Here is a 22,761-nt window from a genome sequence, read left to right on the forward strand (position 1 = left end):
GGAAATAAAAGAAATTTTCTTTTTCTGTCTCTTCCTTCTCAAGGAAGAGAAACCCAGTTATGCATTAGCTGCTTGGGTAAGAAAGTCTGTTGGAGTTAAGTCTTTGGCTCATAAGGACTTCCCTGGTGGTCCAGTGGCTATCACTCCCAATGCAGGGGGTCCAGGCTCGATCCCTGATGAGCTAGCTAGATTGCACTTGCCGCAACTAAAGATACTACGTACTTCAATGAAGACTGAAGATCTCACATACCACAACTAAGACCCAGCACAGCCAAAAAAATAAATCAACAAAATTATTTTTTTTAAAAAAAAGGCTTTAGCTCATAGAAGCACTCATTATGGTTCTGGTTCTAAAAAACAATGGCAGGGGTTCCAGACCTCATGAGCTGCCATTTCTGGTTGTGAGCGCACAGGGGAGCTGGTTATTGTCCACAGGGCTGGTCTGGAGCAGCTGAGAATTCACAGTGGAGTCAGCCAGGGGCTGCTGACTTCTTGGGAACAAGGCTGGTTCAGATCGGTCAGGAGGAAATTTCTGCTGATGTCTCCTTTACTTACAAGGCTAATTGCCAAGGTTGTGCACAAATTGGAAAAAAAAAAAAAAGCTGCTGTGGGGGCGTGCCAGGCCCCTGATAATGTAAATAAAGCATAAACAAGCCATTAGGTTGAGAATAGAAGGACCAACAGATAACAGAGTGGCCTTCAGTTTGGACACTGGCTATAAGCTGGAGGCTGGCTCCAGTGATTCTGCCCAGAAGGCCTGGAAAAGTGTGGGGCTGTCCTGAGGATAATTGGGGGGGCACTTGGGCACCCAGGGGGCAGAGGCTGGTACGCTGGGCGGCCTGAACCGCACAAAACAGGGCTGCTTACGATTTCTCGAACCTAGGCTCTGACTCCATTTTACATCTAAACACATCAAAATCTCCCACCAGTGCCAAGGTTTAACATAGCCCGAATTTTCCAGAAATGCAACCATTGACTGAAACAGCTGTAGAACTGTCCTTTCATCTGTTCAGAACTTCACTGAGAGTTACTCACGACACTGGAAAAACCGCATGACTGATGGCAGCGCCACTCGTGGTATGTGGGCTGCCAGCACACCTGCGGCTCGTTTTTCCCTCTGTTGCACTTGCAGCGCGTCTATGTATAGGGTACGCACCTGACGCTTCATCGTGTTTTCTGGAGTCATCGTCGTGACCAGGCATTTGTGTATTGAAATGCATACAAGTTTAATATAAATTATTTTCCTTGTAATTCTTTCTGCTAAAGTTAGGGCATTACGTGTATTGATTTGGCTGGGGGATGAGTTATGTACATAGGCAAAGACTAGTATCTACTTCTTTTTTTTCTTGACTGTGCAGCACGTGGAATCTTAGTTCCCCAACCAAAGATCAAACCCTTGGGAGCGCCCCCAGCAGTGGAAGTGCGAAGTCTTAACACACTGGACTGCTAGGGAAAAGGGAAAAGTGAAGTCGCTCAGTCGTGTTCGACTCTTTTTGACCCCAGGGACTGTAGCCTGCCAGGCTCCTCAGTCCACGGGATTTTCCGGGCAAGAATACTGGAATGGGTTACCATTTCCTTCTCTAGGGGATCTTCCCGACCAAGTCAAGTATATTATCTATGACTTTCATAGTGGTGAGGAGTTCACAGAATATTTGTCATATAAAAGGGGCTGGATTGGTTAGGGAGTGGAGAACAATTACCCTGAGTGACGTGTGTGTTTATACATCTTCCCTTCTCAGGGCTGCCTTCCATGACCCTCTCCTGCCTCCCTGATGAGGGCTCGTCTCTCTGCTCATGCTTTCAGGGCCAGGCTGAGGAGGGGGCATACACCACCACCTCGAGAGTGAACATCTTAAATTTTACGCCCTGGGCACCTCACTCTCTTCCTGGCCCCGCCAACGTGAGTTTGAATGTTTGCAGGATGAGGTGCAATGCCCATCTCCACCACTCTGCTAGGAGCTCTGTGCAGTGGAGCCCAGTCTACCGTGTTCATTGTGTCCATTGCCAAACTTCCAACTCCTAGCACTGTGGTGCCTGATGCACGGGGGTCGCCGGTTGAATGAATGAAGGGCTGGTATGCTGCATATGCTGCATATGCTGCTGCTAAGTCGCTTCAGTCGTGTCCGACTCTGTGAGACCCCAGAGACGGCAACCCAGCAGGCTCCCCCATCCCTGGGATTCTCCAGGCAAGAACACTGGAGTGGGTTGCCATTTCCTTCTCCAATGCATGAAAGTGAAAAGTGAAAGTGAAGTCGCTCAGTTGTGTCCGACTCTTAGCGACCCCATGGACTGCAGCCCACCAGGCTCCTCCGTCCATGGGATTTTCCAGGCAAGAGTACTGGAGTGGGCTGCCATTGCCTTCTCTGATACTGCATATACACCTAAATAAAAATGCATATATTTTAACTAAAGGTGATCAACTCTGGACGAGACACCAGGTCTGCAAGAGCAAGTAAGACCCAACCCTCCTTCCTGTTTAGTAGCAGAGGGACAGACACACAACTTATTGCAAAGCAGAGTGAGAGGGTCCAGGGGAGGGGGGGAGAGCCCACTGCCTGGGAGAAACTGAGTCCACCTGGGAGCAGGAGGAAAGACTTCCTACAGGAGGCACCGCTTGAGGCCTGGGAGAGAACATTTGCCAGGCTCCCCATCCCACCCAGTCTAACCCATTTTATGGCTGGGGAAACTGAGTCTGGTTCTGGGTCCAACTCTGCCACGTGTGACCTCAGCAAGTCTTTCCCATCTTTGGGCCTCACCCTCCCCATATGTACAATGAATGACCTTCAGAGCCAGCCTAATTTTGTGACTGGGAATAAAACTGGGAGCGTGGCCTGCCTCTCCTGCTCACTCTTTGACTTCTCTGGTTCAAACCTTGAGGCAGAGGTCTTCCCTGGTGGTCCAGTGGCTAAGACTCTGTACTTTCAATTCAGAGGGCCCAGGTTCGATCCCTGGTCAGGGAACTAGATCCCACATGCCGCAATTAAGACGCAGCGCAGCCAAAGAAATATTTCACCTCTCTATGCCTTTCTGGTGGAAACTGAGCCCTAAATTTGCAGGTGAAACAGAAACAAAGCTGCCTGTCTCCTGGCTTTGAGTTAGATTGCAGAGGGACTTTCTCCTGACTTTGAGTTAGATTGCAGAGGGACTGTCTGACAGTGGCGCGTTAGGGGAGTATGCAGAAGTGGCATGGATGGTGGGGTTGAGTGGCAGGCAACATGGGGGCCAAGAAAAGGGGCTTTAGAGAGAGGGCTGCGTTCCAGTGTTTGGGTTTCACCCTGGACCCAGGACAAATTCCTTTCCCTCTCCAAATCTGTTTCTCCATCTGTGAAGTGGGCGCAGGGACCCTTCGTCACTCGTTGAGTGGTGGGATCTAACGGGAGCGTGCCTGTGGAGGGCTGGTCCAGGGCTTATTCAGTGAAGGGAGCTGGGGTAGCTCCCGGGTCTGTGGAGGCAGTGAGATGACTGGAGAATTCCAGAAGGCAACAGCATGTCTTCCTCTCCAAGGGGTAAGAGGAAGGAAAGGGCCCTTTCAGCTGCCTTGTTTTCTCTTTCAGGAAATCTCCCCAACTTTTTTTTTCTTTTAGTATTTATCTGGCCTCACTGGGTCTCAGTTGTGGCATGAAGGATCCAGTTCCCCGATAAGGGATGAACGTGGGCCCCCTGCATTGGGAGCGCGGGGTCTTAGCCACTGGACCGCCAGGGAAGGCCCTCTCCACCCACTTTCATGCCACAGAGCTCTCATCTCAAACCTTAGCCGGCCACCCCCTGGGTGCTGAGTACTTCACCAGGAGAAGAGCCTAGAAGTTTGGCTCAGCCCTTCTCTGGGGCATGTTTCACATTTTTCGTTCATTTGGTCACCAGGTACTGAATAATTTCTGAGTTCTAGGCACTGTGCTGGGCTCTGAGGAGCACAGCCGTGAAGGAAGCAGGAAGTCATTTCTCAGGAGAGAGGTGTGTGTGTACTCAGTCGCTCAGTCGTGTCTGACTCTGCGAACCCATAGACGGCAGCCCACCAGGCTCCCCCGTCCCTGGGATTCTTCTGGCAAGAACACTGGAGTGGGTTGCCATTTCCTTCTCCAATGCATGAAAGTGAAAAGTCAAAGTGAAGTCGCTCAGTCGTGTCTGACTCTGCGAACCCCTGGACTGTAGCCCGCCAGGCTCCTCTCTCCATGGGATTCTCCAGGCAAGAATACTGGAGTGGGTTGCCATTTTTATCCTCCAGGGGAACTTCCTGACCCGGGGATCGAACCCGCCTCTCCTGCATTGGCAGATTCTTCACCACTGAGCCACCTGGGAAGCCCCAGGAGAGAGGAGGAGCCAATAAACAGATAAATAACAGCAGGGACGTGGTTGTGGGGAGAGATGCCTATGAGGGAGAAGGCAGCTGGTCGGGAAAGGCCCCTCGGAGGTGGCTATTGCGCTGAAGTCTGAGGATGAGCAAGATAGAGGAAGCAGAAAGTACAAAGGCCCTGAGACAGGAACAAGGTATGTTTCAGGACCAGAGAGGAGGCCAGGGTGGAAGAAGTGAGGAAAGGAAGGTCGGAGATGATGACGGAAAGGCAGATCACATGGGGTTTTGGAGGCTGGAGTGAGGAGCTTCCAGTTTCTTCCTAAAATCCCAGAGGAAAGGAAGATCTTCCCAGTAGGAGAGCTCCGGGTAGGAGAACTCCCCGGAGTTCCAGAGCTCGTGGAGACCAGCCTCAACAGTGCCTCCTCGACTCCACGTGGGCAGGCTGCCCTGCCTAGGCAACCCCTTGCTTTCCCCTTACCTGTCCAACTCTTCCTCAGCTCACCCTTCCTTGGGAAGATCCCCACCCTCTGCCAGCTGCAGCCCATGGGGACCTCCTCCCGCCGACCACCCCTCTGACACTGGAATCCTCTGGGAACTCTTGCTGGCGAAGCATCCCTGGTCCCCCCTACAGAAGCTGATTCAGGAGGTCTGCGGTAGGGCTCAGGGATCGCCTTTGTTTTTTTTTTAAAGGATTTATTGGGCTGTATCAGGTCTTAGTTGCAGCAGGTGGGATCAAACCCAGGCCCTCTGCCTTGGGAGTGCAGTCTTGGCCACTGGCTGCTGCTGCTGCTGCTAAGTCGCTTTAGTCGTGTCCGACTCTGTGCGACCCCATAGACGGAAGCCCGCCAGGCTCTCCCGTCCCTGGGATTCTCCAGGCAAGAACACTGGAGTGGGTTGCCATTTCCTTCTCCAATGCATGAAGGTGAGAAGTGAAAGGGAAGTCGCTCAGTCGTGTCCAACTCTTAGCGACCCCATGGACTACAGCCTACCAGGCTCCTGCGTCCATGGGATTTTCCCTGCAAGAGTACTGGAGTGGGGTGCCATTGCCTTCTCCACTTGGCCACTGGACCAGCAGGGAAATCCCAGGAACCTGCACTTTCAGCGAACTCTTCCAGATGATTCCATTGCCAGGCCTTGGAGAAACAGTGGCTGGCATTTTTGCAGAGCCATCTCAGGCAGTGGGATGGGTGGTGTGTATATGGAGGGGAAGGGAAGGGGGCAGTCAGTGGAACCAGAAGACCCTGACTTTAAATCTCAGCTCTGCTACTTATCCAGCTGGGTGATCTCGGGCAAGTGCCATCACCTCTTTGAGCCTCAGTTTCTTCATCTATAAAATGGACATGCTGCTACTGCTGCTAAGTCGCTTTAGTCGTGTCCGACTCTGTGCGACCCCTGAGACGGCAGCCCGCCAGGCTCTCCCGTCCCTGGGATTCTCCAGGCAAGAACACTGGAGTGGGTTGCCATTTCCTTCTCCAATGCATGAAAGTGAAAAGTGAAAGTGAAGTTTCGAAGTCGTGTCCGACCCTCAGCGACCCCATGGACTGCAGCCCACCAGGCTCCTCCATCCATGGGATTTTCCCTGCAAGAGTACTGGAGTGGGCTGCCATTGCCTTCTCCACATAAAATGGACATAGTCACACCTAATTCCACGTGCTGAGATGAGATTTGTCCACATAATGTTCCTAGCCCAGGGCGCAGCCCACAATTGGTACTTAATAAACCCAGTCTGGCCCCTGCGCCATAGCAGCGTCCCAAGGGCCTCAGTGAGTTAACACCATCTGAGGTTTGTTGTGTACCAGGCAACGCTCTCTAGACGAGGCTTCGGCAAACTTTCTCTGTAAAGGGTCAGACATCGTGGGTCACACGGCCTGTCGCAACCGCTGCACTCTGCACTTGGTACAAGTGAAAGTGTTAGTCACTCAGTCGTGTCTGACTCTTTGTGACCCCGTGGGCTGTAGCCCACCAGGCTCCTCTGTCCATGGGATTTCCCAGGCAAGAATGCTGGAGTAGGTTGCCATTTCCTTCTCCAGGGGATCTTTCCAACCCAGGGACCAAACCCAGGTAGGTCTCCTGCATTGCAGGCAGATTCTTTACCATCTGAGCCACCAGGGAAGCAGTATCTTTTGCATGAAGGCAGCCAGAAACAAACAGAAACAAATGGGCTGTGTTCCAATAAAACTTCATGGGACAGTAAAATTTGAATTTCACATAATTTTCATATTCTCTGAATTGAGATTTCTTCTTTGATATTTTTCAGTGAGTGAAACATGTAAGAACCACCTGTAGCTTGCAGGCCATACAAAAACAGTTGGTGGGCTAGACTTGGCCAGTAGGCCCTGGCTTGCTGACCCTGCTCTGGACATTTTGTGTGTATCCATTCCTGGGATCGTTATGAAATAGGATGTTATTAACAGCTGAATTTTCAGATCGAAATACTAGCTCAGAGAGGCTAAGATCCTTGTGCCAGGTCCACCTGACCTCAGTCGTGAGAGGTGGTGGTGAGATTTGGATTCAGGCAGAGCTGGGTTCAGAGCCCTCTCTCGACCACTGCACCCACCCACTTTGTGGGGGCCCCATACACCTCAGATGTATATATCGCATTTCAAGAACCAGTGACCTCTCTTTACTGAGAAAGAGAAGAAACATATTTGATATTGCATAAGCCACATCTATTTGGGTCTCTACCACAGCAGCCAAATCTGTATTGTCCCTAAGTAATTCTTAGAATAGTTGGGGGGCTGCTGAGTAAGGTGGTTGATAACGGCCTTTCTAAGAGGAAATGTTTGAGCTAAGATCTGACTGTGAGAAGGAGCCTGGGGCAGATGGCCCCAAGCAGAGACCAGTAAGTTCAAAGGCCCTGGGGTCAGAAAACCTTTCAGAGTTGAGATGATGCTTGCATGCTCCGTCCTGTTTGACTCTTTGCCGCCCCATGGCCTGTAGCCCGCCAGGCTCCTCTGTCTATGGGATTTTCCAGGCAAGAATTCTGGAGTGGGTTGCCATTTCCTACTCCAGGGGATCTTTCCAACCCAGATATTGAACCCGTGTCCCCAGCATTGGCAGGCAGATTCTTTACCTCTGTGCCACCTTGGAATTACTGTAGCTTTGGATTCACATCCCACCAGCAGGCAGTGCTATGAGGGTCCACAGGGGTCTCACTCCTGTGTTAAGTGGTTTGATTTCTCATCTGAGAAATAAGAATAGTACTCTCTTCATAGGGCTTTTGTGAGGATTGATTAATGCACATAAGGTTCTTAGGATGGTGCCTGATCCATAATGGGTGCTGAATAAATGGTGGGTCTGTTTCCAGTCTTCTTTGAAAGGAGTTGGCCTCTGAACTGCTTGATCCTTGGGGAGCATCCTTGATCAATGATCCTTGACCATTGGGGAGCATCACCAATGACTTAATGTGCAAGAACACTTTCTCATGTGGAAATTGTCTATCTCTCACACCTTTCTTGTCTTTTTCTACTTCATCCACCTCACCCATCCTTCCTTCCTTCCATCCACCCATCTATGTACTTACCCACCATCCATCCATCCATCCATCATTTAGCCACTTGTTCATCTATAATTCATCTACCCACCCATCCACAAATCCACCCACCCATCTACTAGGTATCCATCCATCTGTCTTCCTACGTATCCATCTATCTATCCAGCCAGCCAGCCAGGATGTATGGAGGGCTTGTGCCAGATTCTGGGGATGCAAAAACTAAATACACTCAATCTATGCCCTTGAGGAGCCCAAAGTCCCTTAGGCACAGAAGTACCTAAGCTGCTCTGTAAAACATGACAGAGTATAGTTTGAATTTCTGCCACCTCTGCCACTTCCCTCACATGACCTCAAGATCGTGACTTTACCTCCTTCAACCCTAACTTGCTCATCAGTAAAACAGAAGCAGTCATCTCTGTCTCCAAAGATTAGATGAGACCAGAAAGATAAATTACTTTTTACAGAGCCTGGCACTTAATAGGCATTTAAAATATGGTACCTATTATTCTAAGTGGAAAGCCAGGAAGGTTTCTTGGCGGCTTCTGGGCTTGACATAAAAGGGTGGAGAGAATATGTGAGAGTTGAGAGGGGAAGTGGGGCAGACGGACTTCCCTGGAGGCCCAGGAGTTAAGACTCCACCTTCCAATGCACTGGTTCCATCCCTGGCGGGGGAATCAAGGTCCCACATGCTGTGGGGTGTGGCCAAAAATTTAAAAAAAAAAAAGAATAAAAGGAGGGGAAAGGGGATTTTAGGCAGAGGGTACAACAAGAGCACAGACAGGGGGATCCAGGGCTCACAGACGGGCCAGCGGAACAGCAATGTTCTGGTTTTCCTCCCTCAATGTTCTTGGGGCCGCAGGGTCCTGAGAACTGAGAACACCAGAGAGGGGAGGGTGGGTGCGGGACAGGCTCTGGGGGGCAAGGCCCTGCAGTACAGGTGACCCACATAGCCACCGGCAGACAGAACTGGGTCACGGGAATTAATCTCTGCCGCAAGGCGGGCTCCCCTCCACACGCCATCTGGGCGGGCGGGGCCGGGCTGGGTGGGAAGAGGTTGGCTTTGACACTTGGATGTCCCACTGGTGTCTCCAACTTCACGAGGCCAAGCCAAGCCCCCACTTGCTCTGTACTGGCTCTTCCCTGTTGCGGCAGAGGGCACGCCCGTCTTCCCAGAGCCTCAGGCCACCAACCTGGGAGCCCTCCCTGATTGCTCTCTCCACCTTCAAAACGGACCCAGAGTCTGACCGCTTGTCCCCACGTCCCCCACCACCACCCTGCTCCAGGTTCCTGAGTCCTGCAAGGACAATGGCAGTGGTCCCCTTACTGGTGTCCCCCCTCACCCCTGCAACCCATTCTCCACTCAGAAGCATCTTTTAAAAACACGATGATTCTGTGACTGCCCTGCTCAAAAGCCCCTAGGGTGACCCGGCGCACCGATGATTCTGTGACTGTCCTGCTCAAAAGCCCCTAGGGTGACCCGGCGCTCCGGGAACAAAAGCCAATCAAAGGCCTCAAGGCGCTGCCTGATCTGGCGTTGACTGCCTCTCCTGTCTCACCCACCTTCTCCTCACCCTGGCCTCTTGGCCCTCCAGCCTCAGGGCTTGGTACTTGTGGCCCACTCTCCTGAGGTCTCCCTAGGTCTCTTTCGTCCTCCCTCTTCAGGTTTCAGCTCAGATGTTACCTCCACAGAGAAGCTTCCTGACCATCTTGGTAAAGCAGCCCGCCCCCTACCCTCACTTGTCATCCCTAGACCCTCTTCCAGGGCTTTGAAAACACTCGGTCATTTCTTTCTTGGCTTGTTGTCTCATGCACTAGAATGAGGGGCAGGGACTGGGTCTGCCTTGGTCCCCTATGTGTCCCCAGCTCCCTGTACACAGGAGGTGCTCAATAAATGTTTGTTGGATGAGTAAGTACACGAGGCCTTCCCCACTGGGGAAGTTGGGGAGATTTCTCAGAATCAGAATCGCAGGCTCATAGGAGCGTTTCTGAGACATCTGAGTGGTGAGTTTCCTAAAGGGCCTCTGAGCCACCATGCCCATTATACGGGTGTGGAATCTGAGGGCCAGAGAGGGGAAGGAACTGGCCCTCAGGCGCACAACCCTGCTGGGGGGAATTAAGCCTGGGACCCAGGTTTCCCGCCTCTCAGCTGAGGGCCTGTTTTCCGTTGTGACCTCATAGTGGTGCCCTCCCCTCACCCCTCCCCTCCCCTCCCGCCCCCCACCCCTGCCTTTCCACAGCCTGCAGACACTGCCAGACTGGCCGCCCCTCCTCACAGCCCTGCACAAGCCACCGCATCTTCCTTTGCTCCACTTGGGAATTTCCCCTAGACTTGCTGGCTTTTGGAAAGTCTAGAAAGCAGCAGAAAAACTACAGCCTTCTCCCCTCTGACCTGGGGGTGGGGTACTAGAGAGGCAAGATCACTGGGTTGGGGGTTTGCACTGCCTCTGGGGTCACAGCCAAGGGTAGCCCTAGCCCCAGAAGCCCCTGCCCAGACAGACCGAGTCCTGCCAGGCCGGAGTTCTCATTAGCAGTCAGAGGATTACCCCTCTACCTCCTGCAGACCTGGGGCTTCCCAGGTGGCACTGGTGGTAAAGAACCCACCTGCCAATGCAGGAGACTTTAGAGACACAGGTTTGATCTCTGGAGGAGGGTATGGCAATCCACTCCAGTATTCTTGCCTGGAGAATCCCACGGACATAGGAGCCAGGTAGACTACAGTCCATGGGGTCGCAAAGAGTCAGATATGACTGAAATGACTTAGCACGCATGCATGCCTGCAGGCCTAGATGGGGGAGGGTAGGCAGTACTCAGGCCTGGTCAGGCCAGGGTTTGCAGCTCTGCTTGGTCCACTGGCATGGGACAGCCTCTTCTTTCTCTGAGACTCAGTTTTCCTGTGTGTAAGATGGGGTGAAACTGCTGATACTGTAGAGAAGTCAACAGGAAGTCTTTTCTTGCTACCCACAAGAAAACATCAGCCACCACAGTTTGAGTGTTACTGTATGAACTTTGTTGAGTATTTTAATGGTACTTTCAAGACTTTAAGAAGGGCTGCCTGAGGAAGAGAGACATTTACACAACAAACCAGAGAGCATTCCCATTCTGAAATAAAGGCTCCTCACACAACATGGATTCCCAGTGAGACATATTCTGGCATTTTTGTTTGTTTGTTTGTTGTTGATGTTCTTGGGTTTTCAATGGTGGTTGTGACCCACTAAATTGACTTTATGACCCTCAGGTTGAAAAGTGCTGTGTTAACTCACTTAAACCTCTCAAAACCCTATGAAAGAAGAATTATTAATACCTCATTTTATAGCCCAGGAAGGAGCTCGCCCGAGGAAGTGATGGGGCTTTGAGGCCAAGCCAGACCTCAATCCCTAGCCGCCACGCCCAGCTGCCCCTTTAAGAGCAGGGCCCCTTCCCCAGACGGCGATGGAAACCTTCCCACAATGCCCGGCGGCTTCCCGTCCTGGCCCCAGGCAGCTCCTCTTTTGGTTTCCCTAAGCAAGATGTCAGGCTAGTAAAACAGATCCCAGAGTTTAATTAAAATAACGAGCTCTGCCAAAGGAAGGGCGCCAGGGCCAGCCAGCGTGGGGAAGATGAATTAGAGTTCTGTTCAGGGAAGCGGCGGGAGGGAGGGAGAGATGGAGCCGGCGGGAGAGGGGAAGGTGAGTGAGTGAGTACGAGAGAGACACGATGGTAGGAGAGAAGAGACAAGGAGGAAACAGGGAAGGAAGGAGTGGGAGAGACAGCGAATAAAAAGACGGGGGAGGGGGACAGAGGAGCGGGACAGACGGACAGACAGACCCGAGTGGGCAGTCATGGTTTGAGTTGGCGCTGCCCACTCTCTTGCCTCCTCTAACCCCTCCTCCCGGAGAACCCCAAGATCAGAATTGTCTGCGGGATCTGAACGCCTCACCCCTCTGCTTTCGAGCTTCCTATGGCTCCCCGGTACCTTGGAAATGAACCCAGACCCCAGAGCTGTGGCTCTCAAGGCCCTGCAGGGTCTGGCTCCTGCCCCCCTCCCCCTCTAGTCCGCATGTAACCTCCTCACTGCCTCACTGCCCCACAGCCCGTGGCCGCCCTCCCCTTTCCCCACTGGGCTGCCCCCAGGGTCCACACACGGCCTCTGCTCTCTCCCCATCCCTCCTGCCCCAGATAACTCTGGACTTCTCCTCCAAGGTCTCTTTAAATATCACTTGGGTTCACAGGGCTGAATCGGACTGGCAACACTCCCTTCCTGAGCTCAAGGTTCAGAACAGGAGCCCGATGACACACGAGCAATGAATGAAAGGAGATGAGATTTAAGGCCCTGGGTGGAAAAGCAATGTCCGACCTGAGCACTCTCCAAGCCAGACCCTGCTCAGAATACTTTATGTGCATTTACTGCATCTCCATCCAGCCCTGAAAGGTGGGGGCCAGTACTGCCTTCACCCCTATGAGCAGTGAAACCAGGCTGCTCACAGCTTGTCTGGGCAGAGTGGGGCTGTGAAACCACCAGGCTTCCAGGTGGCTCCGAATGGTGAGGAGATGGGGCAAGCTGGGCAGGTGGGTGGAGACCGGGAGAGGGAGGAAATGGATCAGTGGTGGCCTGGGAAGGTGAGCTGCTCAGAGAGAGATGGGTTGGCCATGCAAAGATGGATGAGAGTGTTTTAGGGGGGCCGAAGCAGTGGGATATTCTGAGCTCTGCCCACTTCAGCCACCCATGAGTTCCCATTTGAAAAATCTGTGAGACTTCCCTGGTAGTTAACTTCCCTGGTCTGGTGGTTAAGACTCTGTGCTTCCAATGCAAGGGGCACGGGTTTGATTCCTGGTGCAGAACCAGGATCCCACATGCCATGCAATACAGCCAAAAAATAAAAATAAATAACAATAAAAATAATGAACAAAAGTGCTTGCCCCGTGCCCGTGTGGGCACTGGGAGAGGCCAGAACCCAGCTGATTGAAGACCTGGAGGGTTCCTTCCTCTCTGTGGGTGACCTTGGGGAAAGCTCTAGGGGACCCACGGGCGGCAGCCACCAATCTTCCCAGAGGTCAGGAGAGGGCCATGCCTGTCTCTCGGAATATGATGTCTTCAGTTGTCACTGAATGAATGTCAGTGAATGGCTTCATTCATTCATTCATTAGCTCCCTCCTGCCTCACCTCACCATGGCTCGATTACCCGCTGAAGTCCTCTCTAACCTCTCTCCCTCACAGGTTCCACTCCACCCACAATGGCCTTCTTGCCATTTCCAAATAAATTGAGCTCATTTCTGCCCTAGGGCCTTTGGATTGCGGTCCCCTCTGCCTGGAATGTTCTCTGTCCGTTTTGTGATGCTGTACTTAATCAAGCTTCACCTTCCAGAAAGGGGTTGAAGGTATGTAAAAAAGGAGCCATTCCTCCCAGACCTCATAATCCCTAAGGGTCTTCAACAAGTTTTCATGATATAAACATAAAGTTACTCACTGCATTGTTGTTTATTAGATTAGAAAGATCTGAAACAACCTCAGTGTCCATCAACAATGCAAGTTAAATCAACAATGAGTCAGCCATACAATGGAATACTATGCAGCTGTAAAGGAGGAGCAGGATGGCCCAGTATGCATAAATAGAGAATAATCCCTGAGGAATAATGTTAGCAAACAGAGCAAGATGAGAACAATATGTGTAGCCAGCCCCTATTTCAATAAAGCAAAGAAAAAGGATCTATGCACACATGAATTAGGATGAACTTGTATGTGGTTAAATTGTTTCTGGAAGGAATCAGAAGAAATTAGTAATTGTCACTGCCTCTGGGGAGGAGGGCTGGGGACAGGGGTGGGAGAAGGACTTTTCACTGTATGCCTTTTTTAACACTAACTTTCACATCAAGAAAATATATCACCTATTTAAAATACTGACATCCCAATATTTTTAGAATTTTGACCTTAACTCTAAATGGGTTACATACCCAAACAGGGACACAAGTGATGATGATGAGATAAGACTGCTTTCGCCAGACCTCACCACTCTTGCATCCCATTACTGGCTCAGGCTACAAGAACAGCATGAATTTAAAATATAAATATATAAGCACATAAAACAAATCCTGTGATTTTCTTGTGAACCTCACACATACACTGTGTTGTAATTTTGTGGAGGTAGGTCAAAAGCATGAATTTGTTCAATTTAATATTTTAAATGTTATGCAAATTTTGGGAGGTCTTCATTTTGGGGGTTTAAGAAAGTAAATTCATATTCCAGGAATCTCAAAAAATAGAAGTCTTCTAGTCTTCAATACTTTGGCTACCTGGGGCAAAAAGCTGACTCACTGGAAAAGATCCTGATGCTGGGAAAGATTGAAGGCAGGAGAAGGGGACGACAGAGGATGAGATGGTTGGATGGCAGACATGAGTTTGAGTAAGGTCTGGGAGTTGGTGATGGACAGGGAAGCCTGGTGTGCTGCAGTCCATGGGGTTGCAAAGAGCCAGACACGACTGAGCAACTGAACTGAATTGAGGTTTCTCTTGGCCTGAAGGACCCAGTTCTCAGGGAGAGACCAGGGAAGCTCAGAGAAGAGGAACAGTGAGCCCACGATCCACATTTAGCCATTCCCGGGGGACAGTGACAAAGTCACCAGGATGCAGCGGCGGGGCCTGGCTCCCCTCTGGGAACCTTGGGTGAGAGGGGGCAGGAGGGAATACCAGGCTGGAAGGCTGGTCTGCCTGTGAACTTAGGGGATCGTTGGGTTTTTTTTTAGCTGACTTTCCGGAAACTGAGCTAGAAGCTCCACTCAGTTCTGTCCGACCCCACATGCAGCCCAGGCTGTTTAGCCACAGCATCGAAGTAAGAGATGTATGTTTTCACTTATAAATCTAAGAAAATGAAATAAATGAATCAATATTGGACTAGCGGCTAGCCAGTGGGGAGAGAGGCAAGATAGAGTAGCAGATTAAGAGAAATAAATTACTAGGTATAAAATAAATAAGATACAAAGATTTAATATGCAGCACAGGGTAGCTCAGATGGTAAAGAATCTGCCTGCAATGCAGGAGACCTTGGTTCGATCCCTGGCTCAGGAAGATCCTCTGGAGAAGGGAATGGCAATCCACTCTGGTATTCTTGCCTGGAGAATCCCATGGATAGAGGAGGCTACAGTTTGTGGGGTCGCAAAGAGTCGGAGATGACTGAGCGACTAACCCACACACACCACACACCACAGGGAATAGAGACAATCTTTTCTGGTAACTTTAAATGGAGTATCATCTGTGAGAATATAGAACCACGAGGTTGTACACCTGAAACTAATATTGCAAATTATGCTTCAATAAGAAAAGTGAGATGTGTTCATTTAGCATAGCTGTAGCCTGACTTGAACCAAGGTCAAAGTTCCCCAGCAGCCCACAGGACAGCAGAAATGACCAAATATCACTACTGATAACGTGGTTGAGTTTAACCCCTTTGTAAATGTGGCCCTTTAGTGTCCTCAGAACTCGTGCCTAGCCTGCATCTGACTTCTCACAGCCACCCCAGGAGGAAGTAGGGTTGGTTTCAAAATTCCCACTTCACAGATAGGCAAGCTGAGATTCAGCATGGGGAAGGAGACTTGTCTAAGGTCACACAGTGGGGGGTGTCAGCCATGGTAAGGCTCTTCAGTCCAGAACTCTTTCTGAGACACCACCTGGGAGAAGCCAGGACGGCCCTTGCCCAGTGCCTGGGTCCCCAGGGCATGGGTGGACAAGGCCGCCGTCTCCCCAAGTGGGCAGGGCCCAGCTGACCTGGTCTAGACTGTGCTGCTGAGCCTGCTGATGGGAGCAGGTGGAGGCCCCAGTGACAGGGAGTCTCAGAAGAGCTAATGTATCGGCCAGACCTGTCACATCTACCTTCAAGAGATTTGGGGGGAATTTCCCTGGAGGTCTAGTGGTTAAGATTCCGGGCTTCCACAGAAGGGGGCGTGGGTTCGATCCCTGGTCGGGGAACTAAGATCCCGTGTCTCACAGTGTGGACCAAAAAAAAAAAAGAGGTATCTGGAATGTACCCACTTCTCCCCCTCCCCTCACTGACGCCCCTGGGCCAGGCCACTATCCTCTTCTGCTTGGTCTGTTGCAGTCGCCTCCTCACTATCTTCCTGCTTCTGTCCTTGTGCCTATGACAAACAGATTCATTTTCCACATTTATCTGAGGGGTCCCAGAACCTAAGCTGGCTCATTTTTGTCTTCTTGGCTCAAAACCCTACCATCTCCCAATGCACTCAGAACAAAGGCTGACGTCCTTACGAGGCCCGCAAGGCCCTGAGTGGTGGGCCCTTCTTCCCTCTCTGGCCTGCCTCTCTCCTCTCCTCCCCTTGCTCACTCTGCTCCGCCACACTGGCCTTCTTGCTGCTCCTGGAACACACCAGACACTTCCAGCCTCAGGGCCTTTGCACTAGCCATTCCCTCTGCCTAGAACACTCCACCCCCCACACAACACTCATCTCTTTTCTTTACTTATTTCGCATCTCTGCTTAAATGTCACATCCCCAGAAGGGCTTACCCTGACCTCCTTCAAATGCCACCAACTTTCCATCAAAATCTGTGCTCTTCCTTATTACATCTGTAGATTTATTGTTGTTTAGTTGCTAAGTCATGGCCAACTCTTTTGTGACCCTATGGACTGTAGCCCACTGGGTTCCTCTGTTCATGGGATTTTCCAGGCAAGAACACTGGAGTGGGTTGCCATTTCCTCCTCCAGAGAATCTTCCTGACCCAGAGATCAAACCTGCGTCTCCTGCATTGACGGGTGGATTCTTTACCACTGAGCCACCAGGGAAGTGCATCTGTGGACAGATATTATATATTCCATGGTGTCCTGTTGTTTTTTGTTCCTCTCTCCTTTCTAGACTGTAAGCTTCATGAGCTCTGGGGCCTTGGCTCTTTTCCTTCATCACTGTAGGCTCGGAGCCTAGCAAGGGGCTGGTGTACAGTAGACATTACAAAGAGATTTGTTGGAGGACAAACAAGTGAATCCAGACTCCTTAGTACTCCAACTGGACTAAGGAGCTCTGAAATGCCCAGTGGATTTTTCCTTCCAAGAAATGCAGATCTGACTTCCCACTGGGGTTGGGCAGTTTTTCTGCTGGCCACCTGCCCACATCACTGCAGTAACAATACCTGTTTTGTGTGTTTGATTGGAGGCAAAGCATGCTCTATTTAGCCAAGGTAGTCAAGAAACACAATGAGAACTTTTTTGGGCTCAAGGTAATATTTGTATAGTGACATACTGCTCCAAATGCATGGTTACCAAGGAACTAGGAAATGTTCCCATGTAAACAGCAAATGAAATCTTTTTAGTAAAATATTATTTATTTCTTTAGTTGGCTGTGCTGGGTCTTAGTTGTGATGCTCGGGATCTTCCATCTTCACTGTGGCACGTGGACTCTAGTTCCCCAACCAGGGATTGAACCCGGGGCCCCCTGTTTTGGAAGGTGGAGTCTTAACCACTAGACCCCCAGGGAGGTCCCAGCAAATGAGATCTTACGCAAAATTGGCTTTCCTTGGAATTGGCTCCCCATTCCAAAAGACCACTATTAGGCAGAAAAAGATCATTCATCATAAGGATAGTTACGATTAACTGAGCAGCTATTATGGGGCAAAGCACTGTAAGGAGTATAATAGGTACACGGTCTACTTCATTTTTGCAATATCCAGGAATGGTATTTCTGCCTACCAGAAAAGGAAATGGAGACTCAGAGAAGTGAAGTCACTTGCCTGATGCCCCACAGCCACTAAGAGCGGAAGACAGCATCCAAAACCTGGTCTCGTCCCCTCCTATCCAAGAAGAGATCCCCTAAGCACACTGGCATTAGCAATTTGCTGCTCAGACAGCCATGCAGGTAAGGACAGGCCTGCTGCGCAGGGTCTGAAGAAAAAGGATTCTAGAAAATCCAGATGACAAGGGTGTCCAGTCATGTGGTACCCTGAGTTCATGGTGGGGGGGTTATGCTTCACTGCTGGTGTGTTCCCGGAAGAAGCTGGAGAGCTCTAGCTATTTTCCCTAAAAGCTCTGATGAAAGGTGTGTCTAGAGAGGTTTCTTTGGATTCCATTAAAGCAGGGACTTAGGGACCTGGCGAGGCACCTGTGTGTTGCCAGACCAACTCATTAGTGGGTCTCCCCATTCTTTTTTTTTCTTTTTAAAGATTTTTTTGCTCTGGACCATTTTTAAAGTCTTTACTGAAGTTGTTACAACATCGTTTCTGTTTTATGTTTTGGTTTTTTTGCCAGGAAGCATGTGGGACTTTAGCTCCCTGACCAGGAATGGGACCCATATGCTCTGCGTTGGAAGGCTTAACCACTGGACTGCCAGGAAATTCCCTGGGTTTCCCCACTTGTGAGACAATGTTGTGGGCCAAGACTGAGCAAGAAGGCCTGGATTTCCAAAGGCAGGACACTGACCTGTGGGCGTAGAACTGGAAGGGTGGGGTCCTGCTTTACGTTTGGCCCATGGGACAAAATGAAATTTGGCTGAAACCAACTTTGGCCAGGGGCTTTCCAGGTGGCTCAGTGGTAAATAATTCACCTGCTAATGCAGGAGACGCAGGTTTGATCTCTGAGTTGGAAAAATCCCCTGGAGAAGGAAATGGCAACCCACTCCAGTACTCTTGCCTGGAAAATCCCATGGACAGAGGAGCCTGGCGGGCTACATTCCGAGGGGTCACAGAGAGTCGGACACGACTGAGTGACTGAGCACGCATGCCGTGTTGGCCAACATGAGGCAGTCGGGGGGGTCTTGTTCTAGGTTTGATTGTCCCATCACATCTTCCTCCAAAACCTCCTGACCTACTGATGTGCCATGAACTTGCTAGCCACGTGAGTCTTAAAACTTCACTTTCAGGGCCTTCCCTGGTGATCCAATGGCAGGGGCTGCGGGTTTAATTCCTGGTCTGGGAACTAAGATCCCACACGCTGCACAGCACAGCCAAAAGAAAACACTGCCATCACGATCTTTGCCTCTCATTTGTCATGAGGTGCGGTTGATGTTCCTTCCTCCTGAATTTGGGCTCTGCAATCACTTGTTCAATAGAGTATGGCTGAAATGACGTGCTGGCAGTTTCAGGACCCGAGCCGTGAGAAACGGCCATCTATCACTTCCTGTTTCTTGGTGTGATTACGCTTGGAGCCCAGTTACCATGCTGTGAGGAGATGCTCCATGGAGAGGAACTGACAGCCAGGAACAACTCCTAGGCTGGGCTGTGTGAGGGAGCCCCAGCTGAGGTGTTGCAGTGGGCATCACATGCCCTGTAGAAATGAACTAGCCCCACCCATCCCTGTACCCATTTCAGATTCATGAACAAATCAATGATTTTGTTTCAAGCCACTAAGTCTTGGGGGTGGCTTGTTACACAACTATAGATAACCAGAACACCTCCCCAACACACTCCCCAACTTGGAAGGCATTTCCTACATCTTGCAGGAACCCCAAATCCAGATGTAGGATGTGAATAACAACGGAGAAGCCTGGCTATTTGAGGAAAGGAGGAAGTGAAGTCGCTTAGTTGTGTCCGACTCTTTGCGACCCCAAGGACTGTAGCCCGCCAGGCTCCTCGGTCCATGGGATTCTCCAGACAAGAACACTGGAGTGCGTTGCCATGTCCTTCTCCAGGGGATCTCCCCGACCCAGGGATTGAACCCGAGTCTCCCACATTGCAGGCAGACTCTTTACTGTCTGAGCCACCAGGGAATCCCGATTTCTGGTTATTTGAAGGAAGGTCAATAAATCAGGCCAGAAAACTTTACCTGCTGATGTTTCCCCTGTCTCTCTCCAGTTCATCAACTAGAATAGCTAAGAACAGTCGTGGACTCTTCCTTTTTTGAGACAGAATCCTTTATTAACCAAACACACCCCCAGAGCCTCCATAGTCAAGGGTGAAGGTGGCAGAGGTGGAGAAGAGATGTTTTCCTTTAATTCCGTTTTGCACATATTTTTCATGGAACATGGAATTATCTGGGAGTTCTTGTCCTATTTGGAATGTCTAAGGAGATAAGGCCATCATATAGGAAAGCACCAGAAATCTCTCCTGCTCTTCTCTTTGGACGATTGTGTGGGACTGCATGGAGATGGAGCTGGGAAGAGGTAGGGGAATTTGGCCTGTAAAATCTTCATGAATGCCTGCCTCTTTCTCCAGGGCTTGGACTGGCTCCATGGAAGTGGGTTTGCTTGCTTTTCATGGAAGTAGATGTGCCATGTGGTTTTAAAAGTCTCTAAAACTCCATCTGCCAAACTGCTCCTCTCTTATTTTCAGCTCGCCAGGACTCCCCAAAGGGCCAAGATGACAGGATAAGGCCTAAGGAGTGCCAATAGCAGGATCCCAGCTGTGACAGTCAGTGCCCGTGCCGAAAATGACAGCATCCCAAGAGCTCTCATCAGGAACCTAGGGAAGGTTATTGGATACAAAGTGTGGACTAGACAAAGAACGAAATACTACTCAGCTGTAAAAAAGGAATGAAGTGCTGGTGCATGCAACGCCGCAAACCTCCAAAATACTATGCTCAATGGAAGAAGCCAGACGCCAAAGGCCACGTACTGTGTGAGTCTGTTTCTATGAAATGTCCAAAAGAGGCAGATCCAGAGAGACAGAAAGCAGATGTGTGGTTTCCTGGGCCTGTGGGTGGGAATGGGGAGTGAATGCAAGTAGGCGGGAGGTTTTTTCTTGGGGAAATGTTCTGAAATCGGATCATAGCACAGCTCCGTAAATTTACTAAAAACTATTGCATTGTACTCTTTAAAATGAAGGAATATTATGGTATATTCATTATATATATATATATATACACATTATATATACCAAAAAAGCCATTAAAAAAAAAGAACCCAGAGAAGTCAGAGGGAGCAGCTGGGGTGTGGACTAGGGGTTGTTAAAGCTCTGAGGAGCCCAGGAGATAAGTGGGCATGTCCTGGTGAGAAAGGGTAGAAGCCGGTATTTTCTTCGTCGCCTGACTGGGAAACCACAAAGCAGAAGGCCTCTGACTTCCTACTAGTTAAAGAGAGATTATATTATGAAGGGAGTTCCCTGGTGGTTGAGAGGTAAAGAATCCGTCTGCCAATTCAGGAAATGCGGATTTGATCCCTGGGTCAGAAAGATCCGCTGGAGAAGGAAATGGCAACTCCTTGCAGTCCAGGCAAGTATTCTTGCCTGGAAAATCTCATGGACAGAAGAGCCTGCTGGGCTACAGTCCATGGGGTCACAAAAGAGTCAGACGTGACCTAGTGACTAAACAGCAACAAAAGCTGAGAGTCATATGATAGCCGCTGACGTTATTAAGTGCTTATTCTTCGCCAGGTGGCCGTGTGAAGCAGTTTACGTGTGTGAACTCCTTTGCTCTCCCAACAGCCCTACAGACTGAGGCAGGAGACGATTCTCCACGGGTCACTCCATGTCTGCCTGTCTTCCGAGCAAGAGACAATGAGAGCCTTGTTCTGGACTCTCTTCTCAAGGATGTCTAGCCAGCAGCCTTGGAAGATAGAAATAGTACACCGAGACTTGTTTCCCTATCAGTACAATAAAGATGAGGTCTCCTACCAGGGCAAAGGCTGAGCCACTTTGCCAGCAGCTTTCTTATAAAATTGGGGGTTTCCTAAGCCCAGGGATCCTCAGCTGTGACAAGTCCAGGTGGAGCAGCAGCCATCTGGGGCAACTTGCAGGGCTCCCACGGAACCTGGGGGCAAAGAGGGCTGATGGGAACGTGAAGTTCATGCCACCTGCTGGGCTGTAATAGTCCTTTGTCTCTGACACAGCCAGCTCATGTCTCCTGCCAGTATCCACTCAACTGTGGCAGGCTCCCTTGTTAGCTTGCAAGCCAAGTGAAAGCTCAGACCCTCCACAGTTCTCGACCATCGGCATTCACATCACCCCCATTTTACAGATAAGGACTTTGAGATCCAGAGAAGGAAAGCTTGTCCAAGGTCACCCGGCTAGCAAATGAATGGAGTTGCCCAGACAGACTGGGAAGGGCAGGATATCTGGGCAGGGGATTGGTGAAGGTACCGCCCGGGAGTGACAGGAGCTGAACGCTCTGAAAATGCTCAGGAGGTCATGCCTCTCAGCCTCCCAACCCCACACACCCCCAGATGCTGCCTGTCCCCACATCCGGCTGCCGGGGCTGAGCCGCCAATTTGGGACGGCCGTGATATATTTAACGGTGAGTCACGCTCTCCCCCAGCAATCAGCAGTGGCAGGATCGGGGAGGATGTAGGGAGCATCTCTGGGAATCCATGCCCGAGGGTCGCCATGGCAACCCCACCAGGCTCACTTGCCAGCAGCTGGGATGCCAGTGCCTGAGTCAAGGCAGAAAATAGTCTCATAGGCCGAGTGCGGCCAAGGACAGGAGCGGGTCTGCCACATGCTATCACCAGTGGGTTCACCAGGGGTGGCTGCAGGAGTCCTGAGACTTGGTGATCAGAAGTCTCATGGGCACGCTGGGGAGCTCAGAGTCCCCTACTGGAGGCCTGGTGTCCCTGGCCTGCTGGGATGAGGGTACTAGTCAGGCACTCTGGTGAGCCCCGTCTCTTTCTGCCTGGTTCCTCTCCATTTGTCTGTCTTTCTCATACATACCCACCCTCATGAAGACCCCTCTCCATCTGAGGCTTCTAATCAAGCACCATTAAAACAGCTCCAGACTGATGGCAACCTGGCACTGTTAATCACAGACCAACATCTTCCAGCATAATTCTGAAGACTTCAGACCCTAAGACAAAGCAGTCACACCCACACTCCCACAGCAAATATGAATATTCCGGTGAGCAGTTTGGAACCCATTCATTCATTCATTCATTCATCAATTCGTTGTCTTCATTGTTGATTCTGAATTAAATTCAGGCTCCCACGGGCCCTGTATAGATGTGGACCTGGTTATCACTCCTCATCCCCTTCCCCTCTCCTGTCTTACTCCACTCCAGCCCACAGCCTTGCTGCTATGCTTCAGACACACCAGGCTGTTTCCTGTCTCAGGGCCTCTGCGTTTGCAGTTCTGACTTCCTGGAAAGT

General features: G+C 50.6%; 1 protein-coding gene, 1 long non-coding RNA gene and 1 other non-coding gene across 3 annotated transcripts in view; 2 read left to right on the plus strand and 1 right to left on the minus strand.

Annotated features, from left to right (window-relative positions):
* KCNB1 (potassium voltage-gated channel, Shab-related subfamily, member 1) overlaps positions 1-22,761 on the minus strand; it is a 113,878-nt gene that overhangs the window by 33,316 nt on the left and 57,801 nt on the right. The gene's annotated exons all lie outside the window — the stretch shown is intronic.
* TRNAE-UUC lies at positions 2,888-2,960 on the plus strand. The gene has a single exon. It is a non-coding gene; the product is annotated as a tRNA-Glu (tRNA).
* On the plus strand, positions 11,266-20,507 carry LOC104985068. Its single transcript, XR_824827.1, has 5 exons — positions 11,266-11,449; positions 11,993-12,303; positions 13,044-13,139; positions 17,428-17,612; positions 20,020-20,507. It is a non-coding gene; the product is annotated as an uncharacterized LOC104985068 (long non-coding RNA).

Source organism: Bison bison, unplaced genomic scaffold (assembly GCF_000754665.1).
Source record: "Bison bison bison isolate TAMUID 2011002044 unplaced genomic scaffold, Bison_UMD1.0 scf7180017864038, whole genome shotgun sequence".
NCBI classification, from domain to species: domain Eukaryota; kingdom Metazoa; phylum Chordata; class Mammalia; order Artiodactyla; family Bovidae; genus Bison; species Bison bison.